The sequence below is a fragment of the Diadema setosum genome, chromosome 16 (genome assembly GCF_964275005.1).
Source record: "Diadema setosum chromosome 16, eeDiaSeto1, whole genome shotgun sequence".
Lineage (NCBI taxonomy): Eukaryota > Metazoa > Echinodermata > Echinoidea > Diadematoida > Diadematidae > Diadema > Diadema setosum.
Window position 1 is genome coordinate 34,418,155 of NC_092700.1, and position 24,922 is coordinate 34,443,076.

General features: G+C 37.8%; 1 protein-coding gene across 1 annotated transcript in view; it reads right to left on the reverse strand.

Annotated features, from left to right (window-relative positions):
• LOC140240021 (rho GTPase-activating protein 18-like) overlaps positions 1 to 24,922 on the reverse strand; it is a 138,822-nt gene that overhangs the window by 83,748 nt on the left and 30,152 nt on the right. The gene's annotated exons all lie outside the window — the stretch shown is intronic.

Below are 24,922 nucleotides of genomic sequence, written 5' to 3' on the forward strand. Positions count from 1 at the left end.
ATGCTTGTCGCATCGCGTTTCCTCAGCAACATTGAGGATGGGTGCCGCGAAGCGCCAGACATGTAGTCTAGTCGCAGTAGCTCCCATGAGTGTGCCGGTAACGGCGGCACTCCCCTCCCTTCCACAGGCACGCCAATTATCGCAGTTATGGCGGCTCCGTTCATGGCGGCTCTGTCCGTGTTCTCGCTGCAGCCCGCACCTGTTCTCACTGGCCTGGTGCGGGGGTTGCATTTTCATCTTGTAACCATCTAAACGTGTTGATGAGATAGATGTAGTATTGGGTGAAGGAGTGAGGGGCCATGATGTACTGTACCATACCATGGTTCATTTATCATAAACTACTGTACCCAGCCATAGGCTTCAAATTGATGAGCATTAGATGTACAAAAGACTTTCTTGTCATAGCACAGGCAGCAAAAATGAGGAAACTTTTGTTTCCAGATGAAAATGTAATGCCCATCTGCTTTGTTGAAGTAATCAACAACACCAAATAGAGAAGAAAAGATATCTTGTGCTGGCCATTCTGGCTGTTGATACACTGTTGTATCATAGGCAAAATTATATTCTACATTGATACCCCAAAGGGTTCTTTCCTTGATTAACTCTTTCAACACTACAACCACAAATTTTCATTGACATTATCTGCAGACTTGCCACCGATGTCATAGTCCATTCCAAATGTGCAATATTTTTATTTTCAAAATCTGCCTCTCAATCTAAATTTGATCCATTGTATTTTTGTTGTCCCTGCTTTTATTTTGCGATCACAGCAGCATTCGCACCTCCTAAATGCTGATGAAAGGAAATGTTGTATTTCCATGGGGAAAAAAGACAGAAGGGGGAAAATAATCCCAACTTACTCTTTTTCTTGAGCGGCAGATAACCAGAATAACTCCATCAGGGTCCTCTACACACTGCATGGACCAACGGCACGGGACGCACGGCATTTGTAAGCAGTTGGTACAACCCAGGATATGCAAGTACCAGATCAATGCCTTCACCCTGAAGAAAAAGCTCTATTCCCTGTAAGACCCGTTTATATACTTCTTAACTGGAGACTGTCCTGCGTTCAAATCCAGCCAGCTTCCAAGCATGGCAAACGACACAGCAGCGTGTGAAGGCGTTAATGAAAACCTGTCCTGCAGGCTCACGATTTGGAGGTGATAAACTGCTTCAAAGCGAAGGCATCACATGAGCTAGCAAAGTACGGTTGTAATCTTTTCCATTCATAACTTCAGCTCCAGGACATGTGAGAATACATCAATACACACATGCACAACAATACCATTCCTTCCAATGCACTAAGGAAGTACGAGTGCCAATTCACTTTCTTCCAGCGAAAATATCGTGGCGACGGTTTCACTTTCACTGCCTTGAAGATATTGGCAATACAGACACACACAGATAGTGCTTCACTTTCTAATCATCCAGATACAAGAACGAGTACGCTGTAATTGGATACGGAGCAATCAAACAATTGTGTGGACAATCCTGCAGACACAGATATTGTGACGTCAGTTCAGCAGCTTTTGACTGGACGTGAAGTTTCATACAGTCCTTCCAAGATCGAGTACATGGATTGGTTGCAATGTGACCAAGCTGTAAAATCCACTTTCATAAAAGCCAAACTCTGAAGATGACTCTTCTTCTCGAAGCTGGCACAGCGTCCAAAGAAAAGAGAGAGGGAAAAATGTTGAGATGGATGACACATATCATGCCTGGAATTCATGAACGCTCAGACTGGCTCTTCGGAAGTCGGGAGCGGCAAAATTGAGATGCAAGGATTCTTCAACGTGTGGTGCTGGTAAGCGCATTAAGTCCACGCAAGGAGCAACTGACATACCAAGAATGAGTCAAGGAGCTCTGAATCGAATGACCCAAGCCTTTCGCTAACGGGGGCAAACTTTCCGCACCAGGACTCGATTCGTTCTACGCACACCTCCTACTATACTTAGTCATCCGACGACGAAGGAGCAGCTCATTCATTCCAGGCATAAGGCAGGAGGGAGAGCTTGCCCAGAAGAACGCACAATCATACGGAAACTCTCTCGGAACTCCCCTCCTCTTGAGTTAGGGGAGGGGGAGAGGTGAGGGGGGATGGGGAAAACTAGGGGCAGGGGGTAATGGAAGTGGGGGGGGGGGGGAGCTAATGGACATATTACCAAGGATGACACAATTAGATTAGTCTTTCATTCCACACAATTTTCCTTATGGCCCCTAACTCTACATCTGATTGGATAATAGCACTGTAGACATACTCACATTCTGATATCAGAGTATCTTTTACACTTGCCTGATTTACTGCTAGCGACTCCTGCACATGAAAAGTGATATGTCCATGTATGACATTTCTAGCAGCATGTCATACACCAGGGGCCTGTTGCATACAACTTATTACCTGAGAAAAACTCAGGTTAGCCATTCCAGGCACTATTTGTATAATGTTTGAACAAACAGACATACAATCTGTGCTGCAAAGTCCTGGATACACCCAACGGCTTTGATACATTGTACAAATGTACATAAGGTTACAAAATAATTGCAATCAAACATTTTATTGTTTAACTGAAGTTATGTGAATAACCCAATTTACCACATGAGCACGTAATTTTCTGACAGAAGGCAGTGGTGATATAAATCATTTTTGTATGGTGTATCAGCAGGCAATATCTAGTTTTAGATGTCTTGATAATCACAGTATAATTTCACAAAAGTTTGTATGTATGACTGACTCTCTTCCTCAATGGATCATTATTAACCCCCCCCCCCCCCCCCCGAGTTTCAATAATTCTGTAGATTGAGCCAACACAACAAATAATTATCTTTTTGCATTGAAACAAACATCATTCTTTCCACCAATTCAAACAAAGGGCCCATGTCTGATCAGACCGGACGATTAGGCACTAAAATGTCTGCTTTCAAAACATTATAATAACCTTCATTCATTCTGCACTTTCGGTTCATCCTTCTCATCCTCTCATATTACATTGCATTTGACTCCAAAGAATTCACAGCCAAAGGAGAAACACAAAGTATTACGCCAATACAGATATTACTTGTCAATGATTGTTTGGCCGAGGTCAATGTACTTTTAGAGCTCCCACTCTTCAAGGCGCGAATGACAACCAGGACAAAACAAAATGGGTGAAATTTGATACATTTGTTATCAATCTTGTACTAACCATTTATGGATTCACACCATGGGATGGGAGACTGCCAAGATTCATATCATATCTCTTACAGACCTCATGACGTGGTGATACCACGGAGTTGGAAGGCTGACCTGGCACGGATATGATATTGAAGAATCCTCGTAACAAATTGTGAACAGCTTTATCACCAATCTCTGTGTGAGTACGCACACAGCCGAAGAATTTGACTGGAGTCAACCAGTACCGTATACAAATAGTGAATGGTCATGAGTGCTATGGTACAAGATTTTGCCAAAGTAAAAGATAGAGGTGCTCTATTCAACAAGGTGAAGCTGAGTTGAATAGTGCGCCTCATCTTTCACCGAGTGTGAAATCTGGTTCCATGGCACGAGTAAAGACCATACATTATTTGTTTTGTTCAACACCTCGAACACCAACAGATGTGGTTCACACAAATTCTTGAATTTAGCACAGAAATGGCAACCATTTTCTGTGAAAGACGAATGAGTAGCCGCACAGTCACAGTCACCGTGTACATACGTACATGAAGCCGATTGGTTGAAGTTGTTCACAAATAATAAGCGTGCTTGCAAATATTGAGTGCACACGGCAAATGTTTGTTCATTGTGACATCAGAGCCGTGCAATGGAATAAAAACTTGAGGCTCAATTGTGAGTTTAACACGGGAGTCAATGGAAATTGGTGACGTCAGCCATGAGCTATCCATTTTTGCTCAAACAAAATTGCACGGCTGACAGCCACAGTGTGTGATGGAACTTTTAACTAAATGTAACGTGATGGGCAATCGACCAATCAGATAGCTACATTCTAATCAGGGGGGCGTTTCATCAACGAGTTCGTCGGAGATTTCACCGACAAATTTGCTATCAGCCAATCAGACCAAGGATTTCATTAGTTTTTAACAGTTGTCAGTGTAAATCCTTGCGTCTGATTGGCTGATAGCAAATTCGTCGGTGAAAACCTCCGACGAACTCGTTGATGAAACACCCCCCAGGTGTTGTATAATACCAATGAGCGTATGCGTTGATGCACATATTTGCTGTGCTGGTGCCGTTCATGGATGTACACCAGTGGGCAGCGACTGAATGGGGCAACTCCCCCCCCCCCCCCCCCAAAAAAAAAAAAAAAAAAAAAAAACAGGTCTTTAAAGGAACACAAACCTGGGATTCAAGAGGGCGCTATTGGATGACATGATCATAGCCATCATCCTTATTATGAAGATCGACAACGTACAGCTACAGCTAGTGCCACTGCTGGAGTAAAGCAAAGTGGATCACATATTTACAGACAAGTTTCCACAACTTTTATTTAAACAAGTAAACTTTGTCTTTAGAGGATACAAACGTTGAGGCCGGAACCAGCCAAGAACCATGGCTGAATCAAGAGATGAACTGAGGTTGACATTGTTGTGACCACACTCATCATATACATGTACCAGTCTTTATTTGGACATTCGGAATGTGGCAGATGCATTTAAGCATGGGTCCACGAAACAGCACCCTCTTGAATCTTGTGTCTGTGTACCTTTAACTTTGTTGACAAAATGAGCAATTCAATCGTAATCAATGCTTGCAGCATTTCGAGTTAATGGCACAGAGAGTAAATCGTCACACAAACAGACAGAGTTTGGCCGACACAATTGGTCACTGGTCCAAGGACCGATAACATTCTTTACATTCGTGTCATCTCCTTCAACAATGAAAGGTCTGCAGAGTGTAGACTAGGCGACTGACAGGTCCTAATTGTAAAAGGAAGACGGCATGCAGTGAATCGCGTGATCTGATTGGGTAAAGGCAACTTTTTAAAGGGGCCAGCTCCCTGCCGTGGATGGGAGCTGGAAATGGAGTGACATGGGGACTTTCGGGAGAAAAGTGCCATGTGACCCCCAAGGGGTGAAGGGGTTCCCCCATCATCATAAGCTTGTCCAAAGAAGGATTGTCACATCGAAAGGTATAAAAGAAACGGAAGCAAAAAAATCTCTGCATAAAGACTTCAAAGTAAACCAAAAAGTTAGTTAAAGCACAAGAAAATACGCCCTCTAGTCACCCTGCGCTGATTTTTCAAAATGTTGGCATCAAGCTGTGTGTTGTTATGGGCTTAAAGGTAGGGGATACCTTTTACAGACCTCCCAAAATGCAGCAAAACATTAAATATGAACCTCAGGGGACTTGTTTAGGTCACTGCTGAGAAATTTGGAAGTCAACAGTTATCTACAATTTGAATAATGCACAAAACTCAACTACTCAGCAGTTCTGTGTGTCAGCCACACTTAAGCCTTTTTGTTGCAGTCTTCTGTATATTTTCTCTATAAACACAAATCTAAAAGTATAAGAGCTGATGTAATAACATATAGAGTGTGTGGCAAGAATGTATATAGAAATGTTTGTAAGTTTTGATGAACTTTCTTCACAAAATATACATGATGGACATACATGTAGTGCATGGGTCTGCAAAGGTAGCCTAGTAATGTACTGGAATTTATGGTGAGCCCCGAAAAAAATTCAATTCAAAATCTAACGGTCAATAAAAATGTACTAAATGTTACCTTCCACTCTCAATACTTTATGGGAGTTTCTAAAATGATACTCTCTTCAACATACCACTGTATTTATACAACTCTTCATTTGAGGCATGCAAATGGGATTCCCTACCTTTAAAGGGAAGATAAACCCCAAGAACAATGTGGATTGAGTGAAAGCAGCAACATTAGTAGAACACATCAGTGAAAGTTTGAAGAAAATCGGACAATCGATGCAAAAGTTATGAATTTTTAAAGTTTTGGTGTTGGAACCGCTGGATGAGGAGACTACTAGAGGTTATGACGTATGAGTGGACTACAATATCAAGAAAATATAAAGAAAGTACTACAAAAATAAATTTTTCATGAAAATTACAAATTCCATCAACTTGATATTGACATATATTAAGGGTAGCAATTATTCCCCCTGCTTTCTGAAAGCGGTTGGTCCACTGCTCTTTCATAATTCTAGAAAAGTGAATTTTTGTTGAATATCCTTTATATTTTCTTTGTATTGTTGTCCACTCATACGTCATATCCTCTAGTAGTCTCCTCATCCAGCGGTTCCAACACCAAAACTTTAAAAATTCATAACTTTTGCATCGATTGTCCGATTTTTCTCAAACCTTCACTGATGTGTTCTACTAATGTTGCTGCTTTCACTCAATCCACATTGCTCTTTGGGTTTACCTTCCCTTTAAAGGGATGGTATAGTTTTGGTTGAGGTGGGGATACAGGTTTTTCCCTTTTTGCAAGATACTTACAAACCACTTCCACAGCTGGATATGAAATGTTAAAGTGCAGACAATTCTAAGATGAATTAAAGAGTGTATTAATTTGATGAAAATCAGTTGTGAGATTGATGAGATATATATCCAAAATCAAAGCAAAACGAAGTAGTCCTAGTAAAAGGTAGGTTTCATCCCATTAAAAGGGATTACAAATAGTTGTCACAGTCTATCCCAAAGGGGTTGCACACAGCAGTCCTAACCTTGCAACAGTACCAGTATTTGTCCTGTTCCTTCTTGGTCTATATGCAACATTAGACCTTGATATCTGCATCATACTTCATGGTTTGGGGGGGGGGGGTGATGGATGAAAATGCTCCACTTTTTTTTTAGATGCTTTGAAATTAGCAACATTTCCTGTCTGTCAAGATAGAGACAGCCTCCTTAGTTAGTATTACTGTCATATGACCTGGACTGCTATAATGGGCCATCGGTGATATGTTTATGTAACATGACAAGCAGACATTAGAGTTTACCTTGTTAATACTAAGCAAAAGAGGGTTCTCAAGGCTCCTAGATAGCAGCCTCGAGCAGCCTTGCAGCTCAGTATAAACAGACATAATTCAGAAAGAGATCCAATCAACTCAGATTCTGAAACTATACTAAACAGGGGGTGATTTCAGAGCCTCCTATAGCAGCCTCAAAGAGCCTCGGCTACAGTACATACATGTGATGCTGTGGGATTCAAGAAGCTGCGTTTTAGCAGACCCGTAAGTTATCACTGAAAGTCATCAACAGCTAATGTACGCCGCTGATAAACGCCACACAACTTGCACACTTTCGTGCTCAATCACGTTTGCAGTTATGTAACCAAAAAATTCCAAAGCCCGTGCTGTATATCAGAGGGAACTCGGTTATCATGGTAACGGAACCAGTCGAGCCTGCTTGGGCAAAATCAGCATGAGTAGCATAAACACACAAGAGACCACTTTTTAGTGTGGGCGTACAAACCTCCTCGAGGAGGCTCCGAAACCCATCCGCAGTATAAACGGGGTATTAATCTCCATGAGACACACTGTCTCTCCCCAGATGACTGGTACATCATAGATTTACCTCAAATATCACTGGCTGGTGCTTTCCATTCTCTCTTTTAAGTCCAGATAACCTTATCTTCCTGGAATACATTCTCCCTAAAGTAACACTTTGGCCCGAATTCACGAAGATGGTACAAATGAAACCATGGTTTAAACCATGGACAAAAACCATGGAGCGCCAAGTGTCGCACGGAATACTTCATTACGAAATTGGTCATTTCGTCGACAAAATGACCGTTTCGTTAACGAAATTATCATTTCGTGGATGAAATGTTCATTTGGTTAAAAAATGTTGCCATTTCGTTACAAAATCATCATTTCATCGACGAAATGACTGATTTCGTAACGAAATATTCCATGCGACACTTGGCGCTCATTGGTTTTTGTCCATGGTTTAAACCATGGTTTCATTTGTACCACCTTCGTGAATTCGGGCCTTTGTGTCCCACTGCATTTTAGTCCATGATGAAAAATTAAAACATTAATGCCTCCAGCATAAAAAAAGGGAAAATCTGGGGACTACAAAAGCCTGACAGACTTTAGAATGCAATGTAATGAAAAGAAAAAAAAAATAAATAAATGCCTCACAAAATCACTCACCAGTAAACATTATATGTGGTACCAGAAACAATGCAAATATCAAACTTTTGTTCAGACACAGGACAAAAAATCAAAGTAACAATCTGAAAGTTAATGTTGGCACAATCTATAAAGAAGATTGTATCATATTATAGTGCTGCGTGGTTGCATACTGCACATTTGCCTGGACTTTTGTGTTTTTCACAATAATTCCAATCTCTAGATAATATCCTGTCATGACCAGTAGGATGTTGGGATGAGCTCAGCCCTGTCATCAGAAGATCACGCAAAATCCTGTTTTTCCTGCCATTTTTCCTGACAGCTTAGCACACGCAGAGGCTCTTTGTTTGAATGTGGGACCTGTTTTTGACTCTGCAGCCAACTTCGAATGGCACGAGCGTCAAACAATCTTGTCCGTCTGCAAAGTGACGTTCAGTACATTATATCTGAACGTGTCATCATGCTCCAAAAGCATTCATCTAATGGAGGACAGACAGATTTTGAAAACAAAATTGCTCTTTCTAGCTTTTGTATGTCATCACCATTATCTCCTTAAAGCACAACACTGTGAATCCTTGTATATGATCAACTTAAAATTAAAAATTTAACACTCTTTGTTCATATCTGACAAACAATGAGAAATACAGGCGACATTGTTACGACACTCTTGCAACTGACAGCTTTCATTTGTTATATCGAAATGTCATTAGAGCTGAAGCATAAAATATAAGATATATAGACAATACCTTTAGGACCTGAATATACTTTGTTGCAAAGAGAGATTTTTTATAATGTGTTTGTTAAAACAGGAGTGTACTGTAAGTAATTGATCATGACAATTGGATGTCAAATAAGAAAACAGACTCATGTGTGTCCATCTGAGAAAAAATATCCGATGCAACCATATGTTTAGCGAGTCTAAATTTTTGCTAATCGGGACTTCCCAACGATTTCACGAGTGGTTAAATCCACGATAGTCAAATACTGTTACTGAACGGAGACATGTATACTTGTGCGCCACATTCATATCAGGATCAGATTCATTATTTTTGCACGTCTTTGATTTAGTAAAGAGCACCTGACTCGCGAAATTCGCAAAAATAAAAACCTCGCGAAATATGTATACAGTATTACAGTAAAATGAGAGGAAAAGATGATGTATGAACCTGATGTTTTTGGTCATTACCTTTATCATTTCAATTCAATTGCTTTTCATTTCCAACAAAATTATCCAAAATCGTAAAAATAATACGGCTACAAGAATACAAAATATTAAGAATATCTATATCTTTAATATGCAATTCCTATACAGTAAACAACATGATTGCTATGTTAGGCATGTGAAAATTTGTATATAATCAATGGGCTGGACTATTCTTCTTCTTTTTTTTTTGGGGGGGGGGTAATTCTTTGGGTTACATAATTATCAAACTTCTAATCAATTCAAGGCTATTCACTACATCAAAAGATCAACAGAAGCAAAAGTACAGCGAACCCAAAAACTAGTGTCAGGGACTCCCAACCCACCGATAGCCATTTGGCAGTCAAAACATTCTCTCTCCCTTTCCTCTTACCTCCAATCTCACACAATAACAAGAAAGATACACAACAAAAACATTAACCTCACACCATTCCTGAACTATTACATGAGCTATGGTGGCCTTGACCATTAAAAACAAAACAAAACAGAATTACATGTACTACAGCTGTATGAAATCCAAAATTTTTGCATGCATGAAACTTTTGTGAATTATGCAAGGAGCCAAGACTCGCGAAAGTAAAATGGATGGAAATGATTTTTGTCTATATGTACAATGCACATTTCTCAGTATTGCTTGGGTCAGGCTGAGCCCTGCTGAATCAGGCTTATGAACCCAAACCCAAAGAGCAATGTGGATTGAGTGAAAGCAGCAACATTTAGTAGAACACATTAGTGAAAGTTTGACAAAAATCGGACAATCGATGCAAAAGTTATGAATTTTTAAAGTTTTGGTGTTGGAACCACTGGATGAGGAGACTACTAGAGGTTATGACATATGTGTGGACAACAATATAAAGAAACTAGAGATTGTAATTTGTCATTACTGACAAATTAAGGTGATCCGATTTCTTTTTTAATCAATGATACGAGTCGTGATAGTGCAAAGTCTCAGCTACAACATACTAAAATCTGAGAGATATTCACCGAAGCATAAGTAAGATAGTGCTCGATAAAGAGAGTCATGTCAATTTTCACATCTAAAAAATTCCCTCCCATAGAGGTAACACGTCATAGCGAAAATAGAAAATATGACCTTTGACCCCACTTTGCACAGACAAGATGCAAAATATGGGAAAGATAGGACATGTATTCACCAAGATACAGGATGAAACATCTATGACCTTTGACCCTAATTTACATACCCAAGATGGCGTCTGATCAAGTCGTTGTTATTTTATGAAATAATGTTCGTGACATGAACTAAACATGTGCAAAATATGGTGGTGATAGGGTATGTTTTTCTTGAGTTATTGCACATAACGTTGCAAAAAGAAAGAAATATTTCAATACATCGAAGATAAACTTTAAATTCAAGTAACTTTTTTGACGTGATCCCGACATCGTATGAAAAAACGAAGGGCACACTTACGATAGCCCAAAGTCTCAGCTACAACATATTAAAAGCTGGGAAAAATTCACCGAAGCATAAGTGAGCTAGTGCTCGAAAAAGATAGTCATGTCAATTTTCACTTCCAGAAAAACTGCTCTCCCATAGAGATAACACGTAAACTGGTCAAATTTTACAAGGATACTTTCAATCCATTTTTACGAGGTGATGACGTCATCCAATCAAAATCTTGTAATTATAAATATGAAAGAACATTAAATGAGCTACAACATACTGAAAGTTAGGTGAAACTCGACAAAGGATAAGTGAGATACGCTCGAGTGAACTTGAATTTTGATGACGTCATTTTGAAAATTTACTTTTTTTACTTTTTTAAGAAATTTGATATCTTTTAATCATTTTTTCAGTATCGCCAACCCATGAAATGATATGTACAACTCATCAGCTTTCAAAATATGTAAAGAAAATGGGGGGTCACCGTCCATCCTGACGAGTAAAATCGGATTTAAATTTGGCGGTTTTTTGGCATTGTTGCACTGTATATCGCCATTGACGCGCGCGCGGAATTTCAACTTTGATGGGCCCGTATGACGTCATATTGAGTCGGATTGACTTGAAACTTGGTAGAAACATTCTTTGACATTTCAGACATCCGATACGTGTGAAAAGACGGGAAATTTCTATTGCATATGAGCTGTGCGTGCGTATATGCGCGCGCGCGTACGCGTCCGTCGATTTTTTCTGAAATACTCCAAATGACCTGAAACGTGTGCAAAACAATTTTGAGCTCGATTGGAGCATGTTAAAATTTCAACGCGCGCGTACGCGCTCGTTTACTATGAATCTGACTAAATTTTATGAAATATATCAATAGAGCTTGACTTGAACTATATGATATGTAAATTTCATTGAGAAAATCCATTCCATTAATGAGATACGAATGTGAACGTGTTTTCAGATAATGACGTCATAGTGACGTCATGGTTGACTGATCACAGTGATACATTAGATCTGTCGTCCTTATGACGTGATACATATATGGTATCAGTTTAAAAGTGATAGGTGAATGACTTTTAGAGTTAACCGCTGCACAACATTTGAGGAGAAAGAAATAAAGAAGAAGAAGAAGAAGAAGAAGAAGAAAGAATCCGTACAGATACAATAGGTGATCCGAGAGGATACTCGGATCACCTAAAAAGATTCAGTACAGATACAATAGGTGATCCGAGAGGATACTCGGATCACCTAATTTGTCATCACTGACAAATTAAGGTGATCCGATTTTTTTTTTTTTTAAATCAATGATTCAAGTCCTGATCGCAATAGGCATGGCCATGCAGGTTTCATCTGTGTTCGAGACATTGGCCGTGTGATGTTTGGATTCTCATTTAGAAAAGGGAGTCATATCTGCCATCTTTGGTACCAAATCTGTATACACTATAACGAAGATACAGCAACAAGTACATATGACCTTTGACCCCACTTTGCACAACCTAGATGGCATCTGAGCAAAAAGTGGTTATTTTGTGAAATGATTCTTGTAACATGATCTTTGCGTGTGCAAAATATGGGAAAGATGAGACATGTGTTCACCAAGATACAGGATGAAACATTTGTGACCTTTGACCCTAATTTACATACCCAAGATGTTGTCCGATCAAGTATTTGTTATTTTATGAAATAATGTGCGTGACATGAACTAAACATGTGCAAAATATGGGGGTGATAGGGGCTGTTTTTCTTGAGTTATTGCAAAGAAAGTTGCAGAAACATAGAAATAGCTCAATACATCGAAGATAAGCTTTAATTTCAACCAAGTATTGTAACATGATCCCGACATCATATGAAAAAACAAAGGGCACGGAACGATAGCGCAAAATCTCAGTTACAACATATTAAAATCTGAGAAAAATTCACCGAAGGGTAAGTGAGCTAGTGCTCGATAAAGACAATCATGTCAATTTTCACATCTAGAAAAATTCCCTCCCATAGAGATAACACGTCATAACGAAGAAACAAAAAGAAGTACATATGACCTTTTGACACCACTTTGCACAGACAAGATGGCATCTGAGCAAAGAGTGTTTTTTTTTGTGAAATGATTCTTGTAACATGATCTTTGCGTGTGCAAAATATGGGAAAGACAGGACATGTATTCACCAATATACAGGATAAAACATTTATGACCTTTGACCCTAATTTACATACCCAAGATGGCGTCTGATCAAGTAGTTGTTATTTTATGAAATAATGTTCGTGACATGAACTAAACATGTGCAAAATATGGTGGTGATAGGGTATGTTTTTCTTGAGTTATTGCACATAAAGTTGTAAAAAGAAAGAAATATTACAATACATCGAAGATAAGCTTTAATTTCAACCAAGTTTTTTCACGTGATCCCGACAACGTATGAAAAAATAAATGGCACACTTACGATAGCCCTACGTCTCAGCTACAACATATTAAAATCTTAGAGAAATTCACCGAAGCATAAGTGAGCTAGTGCTCGATAAAGATAGTCATGTCAATTTTCATTTCCATAAAAATTGCACTCCCATAGAGATTACACGTAAACTGGTCAAATTTGACAAGGTTACCTTCAATCCATTTTTTCGAGGTGATGTCGTCATCTAATCAAATTTGTGTAATTACATTTATGAAAGAGCATTTCATAAGCTACAACATATTGAAATTTAGGTGAAAATTGGCAAAGGATAAGTGAGATACGCTCGAGCAAACTTGAAATTTGATGACGTCATTTTGAAAATTTACTTTTTTTACTTTATTCAGAAATTTGATATCTTTCAATCATTTTTTCAGCATAGCCAGCCCATGAAATGACATGTACAACTCATCAGCTTTCAGAATATGTCAAGAAAATGGGGGGTCACCGTCCATCCTGACGAGTAAAATCCGATTTAAAATTGGCGGTTTTTTGGCATAGTTGCACTGTGTATCCCCATAGACGCACGCGCGGAATTTTGAATTTGACGGGTCTGTATGACGTCATATTGAATCGGATCGACTTGAAACTTGGCATAAATATTCCTTGACATTTCGGACATCCGATCCGTGTGAAAAAATTGAAAATTTCTATTTCATATGAGCTGTGCGTGCGAATATGTGCGCGCGCGTACGCGTCCGTCCAATTTTTTCAATTTTTCAAAAAATGCTCCAAATGGTCTGAAACGTGTGCAAAAAAGTTTTGAGCTCGATTTGAGCATACAAATATTTCAACGCGCGCGTACGCGCGCGTTTTGAGATTAAAATGAATTTTGAGAATATGAGTAGAATTCGCATGTATTGAAATATATGTGACGTAAATTTCACTGAAATATTCTATTCCATCAATGAGATATGCCTGAAAATGTGTTTTCATATAATGACGTCATAGTGACGTCACGGTCGACTGATCACTATGATTTTACTTGCGCTGTCGTCTTTGCGACATGATACATATATGGTATAAGTTTGACATTGAGAGGCAATGCACTTTCTGAGCTAACCTCTGCACAACTTTTGAGGAGAAATAAAGAAAGAAACAAAGAAAGAAGAAAGATTCAGTACAGATACAGAAGGTGATCCGAGAGGATACTCGGATCACCTAAATATAAAGGCAATTCCACAAAGGTTCATTTTTTGTGAAAGATACACATTCCATCAACTTGATACTGACATATGTAAGGGCAGCAATCATTCCTCCTGCTTTCTGAAAGTGGTTACTCGAGTGCTCTATTATGCTAGAAAAGTGAATATGCGAAGTTAGCATTTCATCGACTGAGTCGGGCGCGTGAACGTGGCACATAAAGAGTTAAGCTAGGATGCATTTCAGTAGGAAGAGGAAACATCTTTCTGTTTACACATTATCGATAAGATTAAAATCATGGACAGGATACATTTTTACTAGCTCCACTGACATCCTATTTGGATATGAGAGTTCGACTCAAACATGTCAGAAAAGAGATGTAAAATGATAAGTACGATGTATGATGCAGTTCATGTTATGAAACCTTGCAGTTTTATCGATGAGATTACTACAAACACACACACACACACATGCACACACTCACAAGTCTAACCGCTGGTTGTTACGTTTCACTATCAATCTGTACACCATAAGTTGGTCACCATAATGCTTGACAACTGTCATGTTAGCTGCTTATCGTAAATAAAATTGAGAATTGATAAGGCTCTAGTGGCAGGAACCAAAGTTCCAGGAATAAAAGCAAAGTCAACAGAGAAGTCTTTGGAAGTATCCAATGATGACAATGCTTTTAGTGACTAATAGCCTTTTTTTTTTCTCAGTCTTTTGATATCATGAGTCAACTGAAGCAAATTTTTTTAAGCGGAATGAAAATATGGATGATCTCCTACGCAATATTCTTCTGGCTATACAAACAAATCCCCACCCCTTCCCCCTTCAGTGTATTCCGATATCAAATTTATAGGAATTACAAAAATTGTAAGATATTGATAAAATTTTGATGTATAAGGACAGTGATCACTTTTATGTGTTAGCCAGTATGCTTACACATTACATTTTTATAGAGATTTCCTATAAAACTATGGCCAGATCATTATTTCTAATAAATCGTTATCATAGATGTACACCGTAAAAGTTTATCCACTAAGAACAATAGTTCATTCCTGAATAATAACAAAGACAACAATACCTGCAATAAATATCATAATGATGCCACTAATAATATCAACCCATTAAGGACGAGTCCCGAGTATGCATGGGCAGGTGTCTGTGGAAAATGTGTGTTGTAGCAAAATCAGGCCGTCCTCAACAGGTTAATAATGATAACAGTTAAAATTGGAAAAGAAAGTATGCAGAAAATATATGAAAGCTTCTATGCACTTTATTGGGATGGAGCCAAGGGACTTTTTACTAAAACATTTAAGTCTTTAATTGAGTTTTATACGCAGGAGTCAAAAGAAAAGACAATGCTGACATGGACATAGGTACGGGTATCTGAAATAGAAGTGCCAGGGTACAAAACTGCTCAATCTATTTAATTGTTTCATACATCCCATTGTGTAAAACATGTTTCCTTTCTTTCTTTTACATTGACATCTTTGCCTTGATATGATTTCATATTATTTAGATTTAAATCAGGTAATTTCCAATGGAGCAAAGAAACAAAAGGTTCAGAAAACAAGCTTCAGCTGTGAATTTGCATTCAAAATGACTCTCTGACACAATACATGACAGCTCTTAAATTTCATATCACAAAGAGAAAAAAAAAAACCCGAAAACCAAACTTGCAAATTCATATCATTTAGTACTCAGCATTATAAAACTCATGATCAAATTCCACTTTATCATGAATACATCAGAGAAGCTTACATAACTTTCTCATTTCATGCCTGATTTTAAAGGAAGATTCTTCCATTCTGTCATATGATTTCTCTCTATCTACTGAAGTCGACCCAAAATGGAAATGGAAATGGAAATTTTCTGGTACGAAATTAAAGCAAACTCTTCATCATACAGGTCCAGCTCTTTAGGATGCAACAAACCCTGATAAGTATGATAACCAACATAATAACTTACTTAGGAAGCAGTATACCAAAAAAAAAATTGAAACTATGGTATTAAAGGGACTGTACAGTACTGGTTGAGGAGGGGATTCATGTTTTGAACATTCCTAAGTGAGATAATGAAAAGCCTCTTATGAAATATGAAAGAGCATGTAATTTTAAGAAGGATTCAATGTTTATTTGATGAAAATTGGTTTTCAAATGGCTGAGATATCCAAAAAAGTGCTAATAATAAAAGGCGACATGCCACAACTTTATTAGAATCTCTTTGTTTCACCTTGTTTTTGGATATCTCAGTCATTTCAAAACCGATTTTCATCGAATAAACTTTTGATACCCCTTAGAATTGCATGCTATTTGACATCTCATAGAGTGGTTTCTGAATATCTCGCAAAACGTTAAAAGCTAAATCCTCACCTAGACCAGAACTGTACACACCCTTTAACTATCTTTTTATGTCTATTTTTATCTTTGTTTTATTTTATGTTTTGCTTTGTGTATTTTTTGTATAAAACTTTTTATTTGATCTCTGAAAAATAATTTGCTCTGTCCACTTTAAGATAACCATGACAACAGTGTACATGCACTTATAGGCCTTATTGGCTTTTTGTACACCATTTTCCATTTTACTTCTTTTCTGTTGTGATTTGTAACAATTTATGCCTGTCATTTGTTGTTGTTATTGTCATCTTTTTTATGTGTGACTGTTTGCAATTTTATCTTGCAACACTGGATGTTTAATGTTGGTGTTTTTTTGTGTAATTTGAAATGAAAAATAAATGAATTGGATTGAAATTGAATTGACCCCAAAGCATTTTGTTATTTCAATTTAGCAACAACTTTGCCTCACACCTTTAAAACCAAAGAGACAGACATTTGGCAACGGCCATCAGACAATCCAAGCTGTCATCGGCTGGAGTCCATCCACTTGGACTGGTCAGCCAAGCAGAGGGAAATGCAACTAATTGACCATCCTTAATTCGCAAAATATCATGGTCAAAAGAATTTTTGCTAATGAGAGCAAATTCCCGCCAAGAAATCTCAAAAAAATAACATCCAATTCTTCACTTGGCGATTCTCTTTCTCCTCCACTACCATGATTGTGATCTTAAAAATTAGTTTTACAACCCCCGTAGGTCAATAATATGCCAAGAGTTGTTAGTTCAGACTTTAAACATGTGAGTATAATGGGACCAAAGTCTAATTGGATGTTTGACGCATGTTATGATCTACATACGTATGGCTACAAAAATAAGCTGCGAAAGAACAAAAGAGGAAGTCTATTCACGCACGTGGTCTCCCAAATCAACCACTAATCTTGATCATCTTTCACAAATCAAAACTTGGCATAATATACTTTAACCTCAATATTCTTAACTTAAACATATTTCTGAAAGGTGGAGGATGTGTAAGAATATGATACTGGCTTTAAGATGCTGACAAAGTTGGGAAAAGTGGGTCATAATGAATTATGATCACAGATGATGCTTTAAAACACTGAAAATAGCCATAGAAGAGTTTTTATTGACAAAGTAAAGAATCCTGCTTCTTGCTAAATTAAAAATAAACAACTAAACTGAGAGATATGGCCGGATGTTATTGTTTATCGAGTACTTTCACAAGGAAATGCCAATTTCCATCTGGCAGCAATCAAAGACACTGTTTCAATCCTGTGATGAATGAATTTCAGAAATTTTATAATTTCATAAACTGTTGATCTTTGCTGACTGAGCTTTACATTAAGATGATGGCAAAATGCATGGAAAAACACAACAACAGTCCAGGTATATATATATGTAAAAGTTTTGAGAATATGCTGCCCTTAGAAAGTGACTTATGACTATATATCCCTATACAAATGAACCGTTTACTGAATCGTTTCTTCTGACATTACTGTAAAATAGGAATTATGAAGTGTGGTAAATCCAGTCACTTCCAGTAATGCACATTTTTGAAGCTTTTATTACATAACTTCACATCTACACAATGTAAGAGATTCTGGTAGCATGTGTAGGACCATGCAGATAACATTTTTCCAATGTGGAACATAGTGAAGCAGTGTTCTCATCTGCAAAGGACCGAACAGTACTAGGTCTTGTGTGCTTTGATACACCTGTAGGTTCTTTAGTCCATTGAGGATTGACTGATTTTCCTACAACATGCATTTCCCATAGACACACATGCCCGAGTATACATGTACTTGGGACTCGTCCTCAACGGGTTAATATCAATATCTCCTTACCAAGATAATCAACTGCCATCTTCAAGGGCAGACATTGAAGGTTAGAACAAAGAACCGTAACAATATAAACTAGTCTAGCTTCAAGTCTTTTTTTAATTAAAAAAAAATAAACAACAAGTATACATGTAGCTTGGGGATAATTGGGCATCATATTTGTTTCATCACGAATGACATGCTTTGCGCAGGATTTCAGACGTTCAAGAGCAGGTCTGGAACAAGAGACTAGTGTCAGCCTCATGTTCATTACAGAACATAACAGGAAATACATTCAGACTTGAATCAGGAGCAAAAGTTTGGATGAAATCACCCTCCCCCCCCCCCCCAGACTAGCAAAGAAGACTGAGAAAACATCCTTTCAATGTCTGACAGCACTTGGTCCTGGGTGAACACAAGCCCATTAAGGATGAGCTGCTTTTGTTATATAATACAAAATCCTCATAGACACCTGCTCGAGTATATTTGGGACTAGTCTTCAACCGGTTTTAATTTGAAAATCCCCAAATGATTGTTCTGGAAATCCCTTAACTGTGACTTGTGAAACTTTACATTTTGATTTCTAGGAAATACTACACATACCTTGAAGGAAGCAACTGAAGTCAAGACATGTCAAAATAATTTATGCATTGATATCTATATCTGCATGTACATTGTATCGAAATACAAATTCATATAGATATGAAGAGTTTAGATGCAAATGCAGATATCCTATTTTCACATTTTTAAAGTGAGGTCATCAACTAGATAAAATTTAATCTTGATACTGTACTTTTTACATTACAAAGAATTATTTTTTAAAGATATCAAACTCATTTATGCTTTTGTATTACTCAAATTGATTCAAATTTGCTTTTAAACTTTTTATATCATATGCTTTCATATTTCTCAAGGTGACAAAAATGGATATAGATATGTTTTGGCATTCAAACTCTTCACATTTGCTTCTACACATTTATACTAAAATTGATACAACTGTTTAATCTAAACTCTTCACCTACATGTTTCTATATTGCTCAAATTGGTACAAATGAATATATTCTGTTTTGTTTTTGTTTTTTCATTTATACTCTCCATGCATGTTTCTATATTACTCAAATCGACACAATTGGCTATATCTATTCTTGCATTTAAATTCTTCATGTTCTGCGCTTTTTTTATCTGTTTTTGCATAGTTTGTTATTCATTTTACACTTCTTCATTCCTCAAATTGACACAAATGGATACATCTGTTTTATTTTTCATATGAACTTCGATGCCTCTATATTACTCAAATAGATAGAACTATTTTAACTTTAACGTAAACTCTTCATATATGATTCTATATTCCTCAAATTGATACAAATTGATTCTGTTTTTGCATCTAATGGAGAGGGAAGTGGATATGTGTTGGCTTGTGAATAAGAACCATGGCTGGAATCAGAAGAGATGTGTTACGTATGTTCGGACGGTATCAGAGGGCACTCGTCACTTCCTTCCGTCTCGGCTGACAACGCCGCCGGAGAGGAAGTCGCAAATTTCCTCCCAATCGATTTCTTTCTGCCACTGAGAAATGCTGCACGAGTGCCCCAGTACATGTCTATCGTATATATGTATATTTAATAAAAAACAAAACAAAAAAACACTGCACAGAGAGCTCATTCATTGAAACAGGATTGTACGCAAATCATACACTGCAGACGTGCAGACACACACAGTCATACGCTTAATGGTTGAAATTTCCTTGTAGTCAATGTACTGAAGAAATGAAGTAGGATTAAAGGATATTACTGGAGAATATGCAGTGCATATTTGGCCTTGGTAGACAGCAAGACTAATGAATTATCTTACAAGCTTCTATTGGCTGGCTGATGGGCAAATCTAGCAATTTGATTTAGGCCATTTTCACACTGGTCAAGAAACCTTTATCGCAATGCTAAATTACATTTAAGAGTGCAATAATACGATTTGAAATTATCATCTGTACACTAGACTAAAGAAGTCTTTGCAAATTGTGCAGTTTTGAAATTCAGAGCGAGAAGTGAAGGTGTGGCTTCTTCTGAAGTTCCCATCAATCACTCTTGAGCAGGTAGCAGCAAGAGCTTTGACTGCAGTGGGAGCATTTGAGGAGCATTTTTTTTTTTTGCGTAATTGGTTGAAAGGTCACCGTAAGCTCCGCCTCCCTCCCCCCAAAAAAAACAAAAAACAATGCATGATTTGGAGGTTGATCCATACACACAACTGTTTTGTTCTGTAATTTTGGCAAATGGTGACTGGACACAATTTGATTCATGATTTGAATTACGATTCAAAACCCCTCCAGGATTCCAGTTTGCATGCACACGGCAAAAATGCATAATTTGAATCATGATTCTACTGATGCGCCAATACAATCGTGTTTCAAATTATGCACTCTTGGTACAGTGTACGTGTGAAAACAGACTTAGTCAAAGTGACCAACTGAATTGTTCTACTGATGCGCCAATACAATCGTGTTTCAAATTATGCACTCTTGGTACAGAGTACGTGTGAAAACAGACTTAGTCAAAGTGACCAACTGAATTGTTCTACTGATGCGCCAATACAATCATGTTTCAAATTATGCACTCTTGGTACAGTGTACGTGTGAAAACAGACTTAGTCAAAGTGACCAACTGAATTGTTCTACTGATGCACCAATACAATCATGTTTCAAATTATGCACTCTTGGTACAGTGTACGTGTGAAAACAGACTTAGTCAAAGTGACCAACTGAATTGTTCTACTGATGCGCCAATACAATCATGTTTCAAATTATGCACTCTTGGTACAGTGTACGTGTGAAAACAGACTTAGTCAAAGTGACCAACTGAATTGTTCTACTGATGCGCCAATACAATCATGTTTCAAATTATGCACTCTTGGTACAGTGTACGTGTGAAAACAGACTTAGTCAAAGTGACCAACTGAATTGTTCTACTGATGCGCCAATACAATCGTGTTTCAAATTATGCACTCTTGGTACAGTGTACGTGTGAAAACAGACTTAGTCAAAGTGACCAACTGAATTGTTCTACTGATGCGCCAATACAATCGTGTTTCAAATTATGCACTCTTGGTACAGTGTACGTGTGAAAACAGACTTAGTCAAAGTGACCAACTGAATTGTTCAGAAGGAGTGGCGCACCGGTTTACAAGCTATCCTCAGGCCTATGATATGAATAACAATCACAACTGCAGATCTCAAAAGTCCCTATAGCGCTGATGTGCTCAACTTTGGCTGTTCGCTGCACTCAAGAATGTCGGCAAGTTAACAACGGTACAAGGGCCCTTGAATGAGGCTAAAATTTGTCACTCTTTGAGGTGATTGGTTTCTGTGGTTTGGATCTAGATGCTTGCGGTATGCTATGGGGATTCTTCCCATTCACCCAGTGATGGTGGAGGTAGTGAAGGTATGTGGTCATTACTCACTGTGTACACTACCCATGTCTCCTTTCCCACAAAAGGTTTAACCCATTGAGGACAAGTCCTGAGTATACTCGGGCAGGTGTCTATGGGAAAATGCGTGTTGTAGTAAAATCAGTCCATCCTCAATGGGTTAATAACCTGTTAGAGACTAGTTCTGAGTATACTCTGACAGGTGTCTGTGAAAAATGCATGTTATAGCCAAAACAGCTCATTCTCAATGGGTAAAAGGTCTCACACCAGTAAATGCAGTGTAATTTCCAACTGAAACACACATTACTTTATAAAACAGTATTACAGGAAAAAAATGAAATGAAACAAGACCCAGCATGTTTCCAGCTTTGATAGTGCCAAAAACAAACAAACAAATAAACAAACAAACAAACAAACAGTACAATGAAAGGTTCACCTATGAAAATTTACAAGGCTCTGAAAAGCAGAATGTGTTCAAAATGCACCCATGTGTCATGGTCTCAGAATAAGTTGGCACACAGGGTGTTCACTCCATGGCACACATGCAAAACAAAAATATGATTCCATTTTATCCAAATATCAAATGACAGAATATTCTGGAGGAAGGGGTCAAAATTGAGAAGATCAACCGATCAAAAAGCAAGAATCAAAATCCTCAACAGTTAATTGACATGGAAGTGATCACAGCAGAATAGGAGAATGGATCACAACAAATCTACCAGGTTCCAACACAAGGGGGAGCTCTTCAAAAACAAGTCTTTCTGTCTCATTGCTTGAAATAATGTTTACAACTCCCTGACTCCACTCACTGCCAACACAGCCAAGGAACAGCTGCAAGTAATACATTGTAATACTGCCTGAACACTGTGCTGACAGTTGCCTCAAGAGGGCAGTATAACAGGTTGCTCACTACCAGCAGTAGGTGGTGGGTGTGTTGGCAAACCACACATTCTCTAATGCCCCCCCCCCTTTTTTTTTATTCAGTACATAACATGTGTACACACAAAAAAAGAGGTTGTGACATAGCCGAAACAAAACAAAACAGAACAGAAAATGTGCATGATTGCTATTATTAAAAGTCTTCCTCAAGACTGGTGTTATGGCCACAAGAAATGGACAGCCCAATATGAAATTTCTGTCACTCTCCTTCACCATCAGAAGGCAGGAGATTTTAATGATTACACCCAATACTGTAAAGGGAGCAACTTTCGAGATGAGCCAATTTTAGTTAATTTCATATGTTTATAATATCAAATGAGCGTACCTTTAGTACCGAATTTAATCCTTGCCAAAGTACATTGTATGCATCATTTGATTGCAATAGAGCTCAATGGAAATTCAGTTCTGAGCATGATTTTTACCAAAATGTTTCCTACAGAGAAACATTCCAAATTCATGGTAACTGAAATTCTGATGGAATAAATCTTCTATCAAAAAGACCCACAATTAATAATGAGTAAATTCTGTAAAACATTGTCAAAATGTTATTTTCCTTCTTCAACAAGTAAAGCCAAAATTGGTTGCATTGATGCTTGCCATTGAAGTGAACCTTGTGGTCGCCAGGTACTGATTCTGATTTCATTTCACTTCCATGGGTTCGTACTGGAGACATTTGTTTGTCTACAATTTATGAGAAAATTCTTGTAGTCTCAATCAAGACTAAAGCCCTTGGTTACCATGGTAACACTGGTGCTTCAAAGATGAACTCATTCTTTCCCAGTCCTCAATTGTCCTCTGAATCTCAGCTTCAGTTACCACACACATGTGTAGCATCCTCTCTTGGCCAAACATTTAACCCTTACAACTCCCTTTACGTCACCCCTTTAAGGCAAAACCAAACTATAAAAAGCAACAGACTTCTTTCAACTGAAAGTGAATACTTCCTGGTATTTGTTTTTCTTTCTCTGCAGTAATCAAAATATTCTCTGTTGTCAATATGCTTTCCTCAAGATGAGTGAAAGTTGTATGTATTAAAGCAAGATGACCACGGTATGAATGAAGTAAACATATTCTTTTTTTTTTCTCTCTTTCTCTCACGAAACAACAATAAACAAGTTTTTTCATATCATCTTAAAGAGCAATAGTTTAGCTCTAAGACTATAAACAAACTGATGTAAATTCTTATTCATCCAGTCAAAGTGTAGCTTCCAAATTCCTCTAAATCAGAAATTTGACTTAAAACTTACGTCATGCAACGTTTTGCTGTTTAGAAGCCGATTGTTAAAAGACAAAACGTCACACAAAGAAGAAGTTGATTGTTACCAGTCCAGTTTCTGATTTACACGTATAAGAATTTTGAGAACTTTAAAGACTTTCTAACACTTCTTTTCTTTTGTAATCATATAAGAGAAGACATCATTTCACTGTCTGTGGAAGTGAGAGCTGGGTATTCTGCAACAACCATTTTAATCATGGAATACTTTAAAAGTGGACATTTTTGCGTGACTAATTTTTCACGCTTGGCCGGGTAAGAAGAGTTTCACATGTTTTTAATTCCACGGAATCAAGACATCAACTACTGGAAGAACATATGGCATGCAAAAATATTCACATACTTTTATTTTCGCACTAGCTTCTGGTTGCACAAAATGCCCCAAAATTTCGACAACGCAAAAATTTGCACTTTTACAGCATTAAACTAATTTGTTGTTGTTGCTGTAAAGAAAAGATAAATACTATAGATAATAGACTGATTGAACAAACAAGATTTGGAGGCCAATCCTTATACGCAACTGTTTCCTTCCGTAATCCTGGCAAATCATGATTGGAAAACCCCTCCGGACTATCATTTGAAACACGCTTGGCATCACGATTCAAATCTCTCTGTGACTGCAGTTTGTATTCACACGACAAAAACACAAAAAATCTGAATCATGATTCTAGTGATGTTTAATTACAATCGTGTTTCAAATTTCACACTCTCAGTATGTGTGAAAGCACTCTTGGTTAATTTACATGGTGCAGTGTATACAGTAGAAATATAACACGTACAGTTTACCTCTTACTAATGTACACATCATCAAAGCTATGAAACTTCACGT